The sequence below is a fragment of the Petaurus breviceps genome, unplaced genomic scaffold, assembly GCF_028583685.1.
Source record: "Petaurus breviceps papuanus isolate PSGF00001 unplaced genomic scaffold, PetGlider_PUasm1.0 207, whole genome shotgun sequence".
Classification (NCBI taxonomy): Eukaryota; Metazoa; Chordata; class Mammalia; order Diprotodontia; family Petauridae; genus Petaurus; species Petaurus breviceps.
Window position 1 is genome coordinate 9915655 of NW_027185850.1, and position 12027 is coordinate 9927681.

At 42.2% G+C, this 12027-nt stretch overlaps 2 pseudogenes; one reads left to right on the top strand and one right to left on the bottom strand.

The window, feature by feature from the left end:
• Positions 1–2543: 2543 nt before the first annotated feature.
• Positions 2544–3663, bottom strand: LOC138164740 (adenosine 5'-monophosphoramidase HINT3 pseudogene; annotated as a pseudogene).
• A 4853-nt stretch (positions 3664–8516) lies between these two features.
• On the top strand, positions 8517–9016 carry LOC138164784 (small ribosomal subunit protein uS17-like; annotated as a pseudogene).
• Positions 9017–12027: the final 3011 nt, after the last annotated feature.

Sequence of the window (12027 nt, forward strand, 5' to 3'; positions counted from 1 at the left end):
TATCCACCAGCTTCATTGCAGGGATGGCTTCATTGCTGGACAAGTCACTCACTTGTTGAAAGACAAGGGATCTCACCCATCCAGTCTTTACTCCTGGTGTGACAAGGGAACTGCATTCTGCATTCCTCATGGGCCTTGGCTGCCGTCAGACTCTGGTACAGACTCACTCCTGGCACACACAAACTTAGAGCATAGCTTCTCTCTTTTTGCCGCCAGGAAAAAAACGAGCTTGATTTGCCAATGAGTGCCATTTGTATGCCCTAGCTCAGCAGCCAATCAAAAGCCTTTCTTCCCATCCAGGAGGCAGACAGGCAATAATCACAGAATCTGTGACTTCTGCATGAACACAGCCATGCGGCTCTTCTTTTTGGACACAAAGTATTTTTAATTTTTACTTAGTTTTGCTCTTTTTAGGTGGCTCCTTACTAAAAACCTAGAATATCTCACAGTTCAGTCGTTACTAAGTACCACAGTATTCATAAGTAAATCTTCAATACTACCATAGCACTTTTGCAAAATCTTATAATTTATTATTAGTATTATTTTGCTTGCCAAATCTCAGAGATAGCTAGTGAGCTCCCTTCAATCTATTTGATTGAAAAGGCCATGTGAAAAGTGTAGTAAACTGAAAAGGATTAGCTTCTGGCAGCAAACATGATGGGCTTCCAATTAAAATGGTTTCCTCATTTTCCTTGGGGTTTTCAATTGGGAGAGGGAGAAAAAAATTATCTGATAGTTTATTATACCTACACACACACACACACACATATACACACGCACACACATTCACACACGCACATACACACACACACACACACACACACACACACACCAATAGACCATTTAGGAGATCTTATACTACCTGGAAAAAAAATCTATGAAACTGCGTAACAGCACCTGACCACTGTCAGTTAAATCTGTATATCTAGCTAAGACCATGGAAGTCCATTAAATCACTTTAATTTAAAGAACCTGGCAAAGTGTCAAAAAAGGGGGTGGGGAGTGAGAACAAAGCTCCTTTCCTGTCAAGTGGCTTGTAAAGACAAAGACACTGACCGTGCTTTCACTAGCAACGCAGGTTTACTATGAGCTCTCTCCAGAAAGCCGGGCCAAAACATACGTCCTATTGAACCCCGTTTGCTGTTTTGAGCTCCAGGCCTCCCAACTCAGCAAGAGGAGACCTTGGATGACACAGTTTCTAGTTCTTCTGCCATTATACATCTTGCTGTGTGACCTTGAGCAGGTCAATTAACTGACCTGGGCCTGAGTTTCCATAGAAAGAGGGGGGTGAATCAGATGATATCTAAAATCTCTTCAAACTCAAACATTCTTTAAGTTTATGGTGTACAATCCTTGAGGCTACTCCCAAGTCTCCAAAATCTGGCAATTAATATTAAATCTTGAAGCTCATTTTACTCTTGAAGTAATAATAATGGAAAATAGAACTCAAATGGATGAAATCCTTCACTAAGTTTTCTTCATTAAATGTCAGGTTTGTTTGGTAGGAATATTCTGTTAATGTTTCTTCAGTAACAAGTCGACAAGCATCAATAGCTAAGACTGAACACCATTCCATTCCAATGTAGAAGCCCTAGTACTTACACAGGCATTCAGATTCATCATATAACACTATAATCCTTTTATAATATAAAAACGACATACTACTATTCACTCTTATTCACCTTTCTTAGTGTAAACTAGAAAGAGATATACTAAAATGGAATTGCACCAAGACAATAGCCCTTCATTCTTTTCAGCAATGTATCCAAAGAAATGAATTATCATTTATATGAACTGCATTTATTTCTGACCAGTCCTACGATTTCGTCAGTGGAGAGATCTGCTGGGGCAGAAACTCTGTCAATGTGATCACAAACACATCTCTAAATTTCATCTTAGAAAGTTGTACTAGGAACTCTCAGGGGATCATGAGAGTTTAAGTGACTTGTCCATGGTCACACAGCTGGCGTACATTAATAGGCAGGTCTGCATATTTCTGAGACCAGTCCACCATCTATTATGCCACTTTTCATCCCATTAATTTTGTAGGAATCAAACAAGATCCCCTGTTCTGCTTTACTATTTTTATAAATTCTAAGCATATTTTGGGGGAGAGGGTGGTAAGGGAGTTGGAAGAATTAGGATAGGAAAAACAAATTTATTCATTTTCGATTCAACTTCCTTCAGGTTGAAGAAAAAAAAATGTTTCATTAAAGAGTTCTTGCCACATTTTATACATTCATATCACCGATTTCTGTATTATAAAGATTTCTTCCCCAACCCATGCCCATACAGGCAAAATCTCATCCATTATAATAACTCTACTATCTAATTAAAAAATAAATAAATAAGTACATTGGTCACAGCCTTTAAGGATCTGAAGGTGAAGTATCTGGAGAAAAGCTGAATTTTAAAAAGTGGAAAGTGCTCCTATCCAGTAGGAAGGTAAAGGGTGTCAAACAGAAGCAACCCTTTCTAGTTCAAGTTACTGGAATCCTTAGGTAGCATTTCTGTCGATATACATGTACGTAAGATCATACTTAGGTGGGATGAGGTCAGAGGGGATGAGAAATAGTTACTGCTGAATTAGAAAACAGGTCTGGGAATAAATAACTTGGTTCAAATCTCCTTTCCTTTCCTCTCCTGTCATACACCAGCACATAACCAGGTGCTACTATCCCAGAAAGTAACCATTGCAAATATTTAATAAATAAGAAAAATGGATTTAAAAAGGACTTGACCAGAATTTCTCAGTAGCATGACCTTGTTTAGAAACATTCAAAAAGCAATGTTAGTTAGAAGCCATCCACTCAGATGTGAAATAACCTATTGCGTCCATGCCCATGCATCTATGCATAGAGAACCCTGCTTTCTAAGTCCCAGTGTGACTTTCACCTGCAGTCACTAAGTACGTACTTCTATGAGTTATCATCACCTGACGCGTTAAGATTCACACATGGGTCTCCATCCCTTTTCAGAGCAGGAGACACTACACAGTTTTCTCCGTCCCATCACCAAACACACCAAGCTGTGCAACGGCAGAGATTCCGAAGCACCTGAGTTTTTAATTGACCGTAAACCAAGATCAAGACGCATCTTCAACTCTAGCTGTTCCAGCCTGCAGTCATTCAATCATCTGGTCAGCCGTGGTGATCCAGTATGAAGGGAGTCTAGAAAGCAGGTTAGATCAGAAGCCCAGCTGACCGGCTGGGGCCAAGACATGAAGGTGCAAGTGGGCTGTGGAGCAGAATGGAGGCCCACAGAAAGCCGCTGTTACATCACTCAAGTCAGCAACATTTTTCTGCTGAAGAACAGTTTTTCCAACAGTAACCATTTTCTCCACTAAGGCTAAATCTTTCTTTGGGGTTCTGCAGTTTTCAATGTGCTTCTTTGCCATCACGAGATAATGGTATGGAGATGTCTTAGAAGCAAATGAGGTCTTCAGGCTTGCAGGGTAGCAGTTGACTGCCAGGGTCCTCCCTCCAAGTGATTCATCAGAACATGCACTTGGGGTCCCAGCCCTCACTGGCCAAACAGGCAGCCGCCCATTCCTCCATGCCAGGACCGCCTGCGGGTGGGTGGAGAAGGTGGCAGACAACTCTTAATAAAATAAAGCTTCACTCTAAAACTGGCCAGCACACAGCACTTTACACATATCCTCATGTACTTCTAGAAGGAGGCTCAGGAAAATCTCCAGAAGTAGGCACACCCTCCCCATGGACTGGCAAAGACTAGTGCACGCCCCAAGGACTGGGTCCTCAATAGTCAGGTTTTCCCCTCCCCCGACCCCCACCCCCTGCCCACTTTACTAGTGACAGCAAGCTTGGAAAGAGAATACTGTTACTGCAAGGAAATATTTTCCAATTGGAAGGGAATGGGATCGGGAAGTTATAGAATGAAGTTAGTACAACTTCAAAGTTTTCTTCCTGATTCAGTCTCTACTAGTCCAGTGCCCCTAAATTATTGGGGAAATAACCTTATGACTTCATTTTTAGCATTCTGTATGGAGCAGGAAAAAAGACAAATTATAACAGAATTTTATATTTTCATGCATAATCTTTTTTATATTTTTGCATATTGAAATATTAATGGTTTTATGATTATTAAGTTCCCAATAAAATTTATGCATAAAGTAAATGGATAATGTATTTTTTTTATTTACTAATACATTTAAACAGATATAAAATAAAGGCAGCTACTGGTGCCATAGCACATAGAGTACTGGGCCTAGAGTCAAGAAGTCTCTTCCTGAGTTCAAATCTGGCCTCAGACACTTAGTAGCTATGTGACCCTGGACAAGTCACTTAACTCATCTGTAAAATGAGCTAGAGAAGTAAATGCCAAACCACTCCAGTATCTTTTTTTTAAGCAATCGGGATTAGGTAACTTGCTCAAGGTTACACAGCCAGGTGTTTCTGGGTGGGTGCTAAGTGTCTGAGCCCGGGATTCGATCTCCAGGTCTTCTCAACACTGGAGCCGGTGCTCTTACTCGCTGTGCTACCTGGCTGCCCCCCACTCCAGTATCTTTGCCAAGAAAACCCCAAGAGGGGTCACAGAGAATTGGACACAACTGAAAACGACCAAACACCAAAATACATTTAAAATTTTGTTTTTTTTTTTTACCATTACCTTCATTTCCCAGTGTATCTCTTCCCTACTCCCATTCCCAGCAAGTCATCCCATGTAACAAATCTCTCTCTCTACTTTTGACACTAGTCCTAGCCAAGCTCCAAGAAAGGCCTCAATCCTTTCTGCCTCAGCTAGGTAGGGTAGAAGGAGCCCTGGTTCTGGAGGCCAGTGACATTGGCTTGAATCCTGCCTCTCCTCACTTCCTGTGTGATCTCAAACAAGGACCTTTGCTTTCCTAGATGGACATTTCCTCATCTTTCAACTGAGGCGGCTGGAGCAGAGAGCACCTGACATCTCTCTGACCCTTCTTTTTATATCTATCAATGGACCTCAGCCAGACGCAGAACCTTTCAAAAAGAATTGGCTAGCCTCTAAGGAAAAGAAGCTCAAATAAAATCTTAGAAAAAGGAGCTAAATTCAAAGAATGAGAAGAAGGAATTGATGAATGAAAGAATATAGGTTCCAACCCTAAAATACTCTTTATCCAGTAAAGAGTAAGTGGTCCCAGGGTCTCAAGTCAGCCACATCAAGTGGCCAACTACCATGAAGACTTGGGGGAGCCCTCCCAGCCTGAGTGCCTACATCTGCAACCCCACAGTGGGTTGTCTACAATGTTAACTTGGAGTCCCTTCTGATTCCTCCCTTCTACTAGGAGTATGCCTGATTTCTAGTAGGGGCTTAACAAATGCCTGTTGACTGTGATTGATTGATCCAAGCTTCAGGACTTAAAGGAGTCATTACTGTTCTGCCTATCCAAGACTGTGGATTCTTGATCTGGAAAGGAGAGCACTTATTTGGGGGGACTGATCTTTCTTCACGTATTTGAAGGGCCAACACACACAAGACGGACTAGACTTTTTCTTTGTCCCCAGAGGCTAGAAGTAGCAGCAGTAAGTGGAAATTGCAGATACAGGTTATGGGCTGATGTAAGGGACAAACTTCCTGCCAACGAATCCTTTCTAACAGTAAAGTGGATTGACTTGGGACATAGTGGGTTCTCTCTCACTGGACGTCAAGTTGGATGACCGTTTATAGAGGAAATGTTTGGTTAGCAATGAGTTGGACTAGATGCAATTCAATTCAACAAGTACATGAACAACCTACTGTGTGTAAGACATTACTCTTTGTATTGGAGACACCAAAAAAAAAAAACCAACCATTCTTTCCTTAAATAGTTTACCCCCCACTGAAGAGGGCATAGTATATATGTGAAGCATGGTGCAATGAAAGGATCTTTGGATGTACAGTCAGAGGGAGTACCTGGGTTCTAATCCTCTCTCTGCTGCTCAATAACTGTGACTGTGAGTCACTCACTTAACCTTTCCTGACTTCATTTTCTCATTTTTCACAGTAAAGTGAGGGGATTGGACTAGCTGTCCTCCAAGGCATTGTCCAGCTCTAGACCTATGACCAGAATTATAATCCCAGCTCCACATCTATGTTCCTATGATCCTAACCACCCTTGATAAGTAATTAAAGGTCAGTGGGTCAAGGGATTGTTTTCTATTGGGAACATACAGAAGGCTGGCCTGACTGACCCAGCCTTCCCCAGAATCAGGAGAATGTTCTTCCAAAGCCATTTGCAACATTCCAGGATCACCCATCTATTCCAGAATACTGAGAACACTGTGTGACCCAGAGCAAGTTTGCTTACCTCTCAGTTTTTGAGGCAACTCTAAGGCTATGTCAGTCAGTGAGTCATAAACATGTAACAGGAGCTTACTGCGTGCTAGGCTAGATGCTATGTGCAATTCAAGCATTAGTGGCCAATAAGGTGCTGACCCACAATGGTAGAGGAAATTTGCAAATGTGAGAGCTCCCTGTACTCACAAAATTAAAGATGAGTCGGAAAAAAAAGAACAAGAAACTTTGACCAACAGTAAGTGAAGAAATATTTGATCTTAGGACGCTCATATAGAAGCATAGACATACAAATACCATCACACACACCACACACACATAAACACACACACACATACACACACAGACACACACTCACACACATACACACACACACAGACACACACTCACACACATACACACACTCCACACACACTCACACACACACTCAAACCTTTATACTATTTTTTGTACCCTGTGAGAAACCTTACCCATAAAACTAATTGAAAGAGACGCTTTTCCTTCGAGTCCCTAATGAGGTCTTCCTCGCCACCAAGGCCCCTTTCAGGAGCAAGTGCCATGGTTTTCAGTGCCCCCAGCTGGCTTTTGGTTTCCCAGGATGCAATGAAGCTGGTATTAGGGTTTGGGGAGATGAAACATAGGCAAGGGGCTTCATCTCAACCCCTGATGGGGAACCCTCTCCAGCAGCAGCTGAAGCCTCTAGTCTGGCAGCTTGCCTTGCCCTCCCTCTGCTGCTGAGGTGAAACAGATGGCTTTAATGAGAAAAAGACAGAGAGGAAGCCTGTTCCTCATCCTTCCTGAGGCAGCCACTCACCGCTGCTTCCTGTCCTTGGTTCTTTCTATATCTGTCTCTTTGGATTTTTTTTTCTCTCTGAGCTGTTCCAGGATTAGATCTTTGACATGATAAGACTTGTGTCTGAGGCATCTTTCAATGCTACCCATATGTAAAATGGTTGGAGAGGGAGAAACAGAGACCAACAGGAAAAAAAAAGAGAGAGGGGGACAGAGAGATACAGAGAGGGTCTCAGAGAGACAGAAACGAGGACAGAGACCGATACAGACATGATAGAGGCAGAGAGATGAAGTGAGAGGCAACAAGGCAAAAAGGTACAGAGAGAATTGGGGTCTTGGATTCAGGAAAGACAGGCTAAAGCTCCTCTCCTCTACTTCCCAACTGTGTGACCATAAACAACTCCATCCTTTAGCCTTCCTGGGTCTCAGTTTCCTCATCTATAAAATGTGGGTTATAATGTTTATGCTGCTTCCCACTCAGGGTTGTTTAGGGGACGGATGAGACAACACAAGGAAACATATAACACAACATGGAAAGCACTCTACCAATATAGGCTATAATGTATCATCATAAGATTTGGAGTTGGAAGGGTTCTTAGAAATCATCTAGCTCAATCTCCTAATTACAGCTGAGGAAATTAAGAGTTGTTAAGATGTGCTTACAGCTTTTATTCTCACTTTCCTTATGGTCACTATCAACAACCCTAAGAGTGCCTGCAACACAAAAAACACTGTACTAGGTACTGGTTACATGAGCGTTTGATAGAGCTTTTATCGTCAAAGGCCTTACGATTGAGTTAGAGGTAGGGCATTTACAGAAAAGAATGAGAACTGCAGAATTATCAGTTGGAAAGACCTACAAGACCATCCAGTTCAATAATTCAAGGTAGAGTTGTGTGGTTGTTTGTCGTGCTTGCTGTTGTGTCATTTTTCTGTTGTGTCTGATTCCTCATGACCACATATAGGGTTTTCTTGGCAAAGAAACTAGAGTGGTTTGTCATTTCCTTCTCCATGTCATCCCATAAATGAGGCAAATAGTGTTACATGACTTGCCCAGGGTCACGTGGCTAGTATGTGTCCGAGGCTAGATTTTAACTTAGGCCTTCCTGCCTTCAGGACCAGCACTCTATGAACTATGCCACCCGGCTGCCTTAAATTATTATTTGTTAATAATTCATACTGCTATCTTAATAAATAATTATATTTTATAAAATATTGACTGCATTATATGCTAATGTTCCTAGACTGAATTACACCAAGTCAGTTGACCCCTGTTGCTGCTGCTTGAGACACCACTGTTTATCTGGGGGCCACTATCTAATGCTGATGCAAAACCTATGGGCTATTATACAACCTCTGGGGGGCTAGTCTTTCCAATCTGAAATTTCAAAATTATTATTCTTTCCATCCATTCGTCCAAGAGAAGAGGAGCCAGAGGCGAGTGAAAGGGCGACATGGTGGACATTCAGATGGAGCACACCTACCAGAAGCAGCTGACCATCTTCTAGAACAAGAAGCAGGTGCTGCTGGAGGACACGTCCAAGGAGAAGCTGCCCCGATACTACAAGAACATTGGGCTGGGCTTCAAGACCCCCAAGGAGCCCATCGAGGGAACCTACATGGACAAGAAGTGCCCCTTCATGGGCACAGTCTCCATCAGAGGCAGGATCATGTCTAGTGTGGTGACCAAGAGGACCATCGTCATCTGTCATAACTACCTGTATTACATCCGCAAATACAACTGCTTTGAGAAGCGCCACAAGAACACCCCTGTGCACCTGTCGACCTGCTTCCGAGACGTCCCGATTGGAGACACTGTGACAGTGGGTGAGTGCAGGCTCCTCAGCAAGACTGTGAGCTTCAATGTGCTGAAGGTCACCAAGGCAGCCAACACCAAGAAGTAGTTCCAAAAGTTCTGAGCCCCCCTCCATGCCAGTGGGGGGAGGGTATGGGTGCTGGCGCTGGCATTTCTGACAAGGCCAGGCCAGGTCGCTATGCTAATAAAGGCATCCTTCCCCCCCCAAAAAAAATAAAATAAAATTCTAAATCATTGTACGACAGCATATATCACTTTATCAAATTGTACCACCAGGAGGCCGTGTTTGTTCCCTGCTCAGATCACAGGTGATGATGAGGATTCTGTCTGTTGTGGGGCTAGTTCTAGGGTCCATCCCCCTGTCTCCTCAGTGGCCACACCAAACCACGGAAGTGTATTACCGCAAAGATCATTAAAGAAAGTTTCACTGAACTGCACTAGCGTCCCACTATAGAGCAGCATGTAAGCTACCTCAGAGTAACAGTTAAGTTTTATAATTCTCTTTAATTCCTGAGAAATCAGACTAAACCATGACCTCCTGCACCTATAAGATGTAGCTCTAAAGAGCTCTTCTTTGTTTTTTTTTTGCTGTCTACAGCACAGTAAAAATTTTATTCAATAAAGAGTTTTGAAGAAAGAACTAAAACTAGTTGGAGACTAAATAGTTTAACCAAAAGAAATTGGTGGGTCAAAGAAAAAATATCATAGAAATAAGAAATAATCTCATCAAAGAAAATGACAACAATAAGACAAAATACCAAAACTCTTCAGATACAAATAAAGAATTCCTTAGGTAGTGGCTAGGTTGTGCAGTGAATAGAGCACTGGCCCTGGACTCAGGAGGACCTGAGTTCAAATCCAACCTCAGACACTTGACACAAAAACTAGCCATGTGACCTTGGGCAAGTCACTTAACCACAATTGCCCTCCAAAAAGCAAAAAAAAAAAAAGAATTCCTTAGAGGACAACTTATATTGCTGGATACTTTCATCAGGTTGTATTTGTCCTTTGTTCTCAAAGAGGACCATGACATCAGGGAAATGATGACCTTACTTGCAGTTGACGTGGATTTGACTGAGGCAAGGCTGTGCAAGGTCACCAGTCTCACTTTCTCCTCCAGAATCATATGGTTCCAGAGGCCAGATATTTATCAAGATGACTGGAGATGACCCAGGATGCATTGGGAGAGGTGAGGTGACCTCCCTTCTCATGCTTCTCTTGCTTCTTGTATCTGAATGTCAAATTTTCTATTCAACTCTGGTTTTTTTTTTTTTTCATCAAGAATGCTTGAAAGTTCTCTATTTCATTGAACGACCATATTTTCCCCTGAAACATGATAGTCAGTTTTGCTGGGTAGGTGATTCTTGCTTTTAATCCCAGCTCCTTTGACCTCTGGAATATCATATTCCAGGCCCTTTGATCCCTCCATGCAGAAGCTGCCGAATCCTGTGTTCTCCTGAATGTGTTTACACAATATTCAAATTGTTTCTCCCTGGCTGCTTGTAACATTTTCTCCTTGATCTGGGAACTCTGGAACCTGGCTATAATATTCCTAGGAGATTTCTTTTTGAGATCTTTTTCAGGAGGTGATAGGTGGATTCTTTCAACATCTATTTTGCCCTCTGATTCTAAAACATCAGGGCAATTTTCCTTGAGAATTTCTTGAAGGATAATGTCTAGGTTGTTTGTTTGATCATGGCTTTCAGGTAGTCCAATAATTTTAAAATTATCTCTCCTGGATCTATTTTCCAGGTCTGTGGTTTTTCCAATGAGATATTTCACATTACCTTCTATTTTTTTTCATTTGTTTGGATCTGTTTAATAGTATCTTGATTTCTCATAAAGTCACTAGCTTCCATTTCCTCCAATCTAATTCTGAAGGAATGATTCTTTTCAGTGAGCTTTTGAGATTATTTTTCCATCTGGCAAATTTGGCTTTTTAAGGCATTCTTCTCCTCATTGGATTTTTGAGCCTCTTTTGCCATTTGAGTTAGTCTAGTTTTTAAGGTGTTATTCTCTTCAGTCAGGTTGTTGACTCCTTTTTCATGATTTTCTTGCATCATTATCATTTCTCTTCCCAATTTTTCCTTCACTTATCTTATTTGGTTTTCAAAATCTTTCTTAAGCTCCTCTATGGCCTATAACCAGTTCATATTTTTCTTGGAAACTTTTGCTGCAGAAGTTCTGACTTCATTGTTTTCCTCCTGTTCTATGCTTTGATCCTTTCTGTCCCCCAAAAAGGAATATACAATCGGTTGCTGTACTTGCTTTGCTTCCTTTGCTTGCTCATGCTGCAACTCAATTACTTGACTTTTGAGCTTTTTGACACAATAGAACTCTGTTTCCATGGAGGAGAGCTTTGTCCCAAATTGCTGGGTTTTCTCAGCTGCCAGACCTATTAATTGGCTGCCCTCTCTGAAACTTCCACATGCTCTGGTACCTGGTCACACACCCCAGGACCACCACCCAAGACAGCAATCCAGATCCAAGAAGATAAAACAAGAGCCATTATCCCTCAGGATGGTCACTTGGTCCCCCTACAATGTGCAGGCCAGGAGCTCTGAAATAACCGAACAGTGGCCACCATGGCACCTCAGCTGCTTCTCCCTCCAGAGTTAGATGCTGGACTGCATTCCTGGACCCCCTGTTCCCACAAAGTCCACACTAACCTCTCACCTTGTCTTTGGCATTTATGGGTCTCTAATTCTGGAAACCACCACAGCTGCTGGTGATCTACTTTCCCGAAGTCCCTCCAGCAGGGGCTGGTTGGGGAGCCCTGGGGCTAAAACCATGGGGTCACATGGGGCTGGATGATTCTCCCAGTGTGCTGTGATGGACCCTTCCTGCTATCCTTCCAAGCTACCTTCAGAGGGAGATTTTTTCCTCTCTGTAACTTTATGTGTTCTGTAGCCCTAAACTTTGTTTAGAGTCATTTTTATAGGTGTTTGAGGTGTTTATGGGGGGAGCACAGGGAGTTTTCCTGCTTCTTTGCTGCCATCTTGGCTCCACCCAAAGAGCTCTTCTTTTAGAAGGGGCATTTTCCCATCCTTACTTCATGATCCTTCAGTAGTTGCAGAAAATAAGCAGAAGAAACTTTTCAGAGATTTTGCTGTTGATATGATAGACTTGGAAAATCGCAAAGACACCCA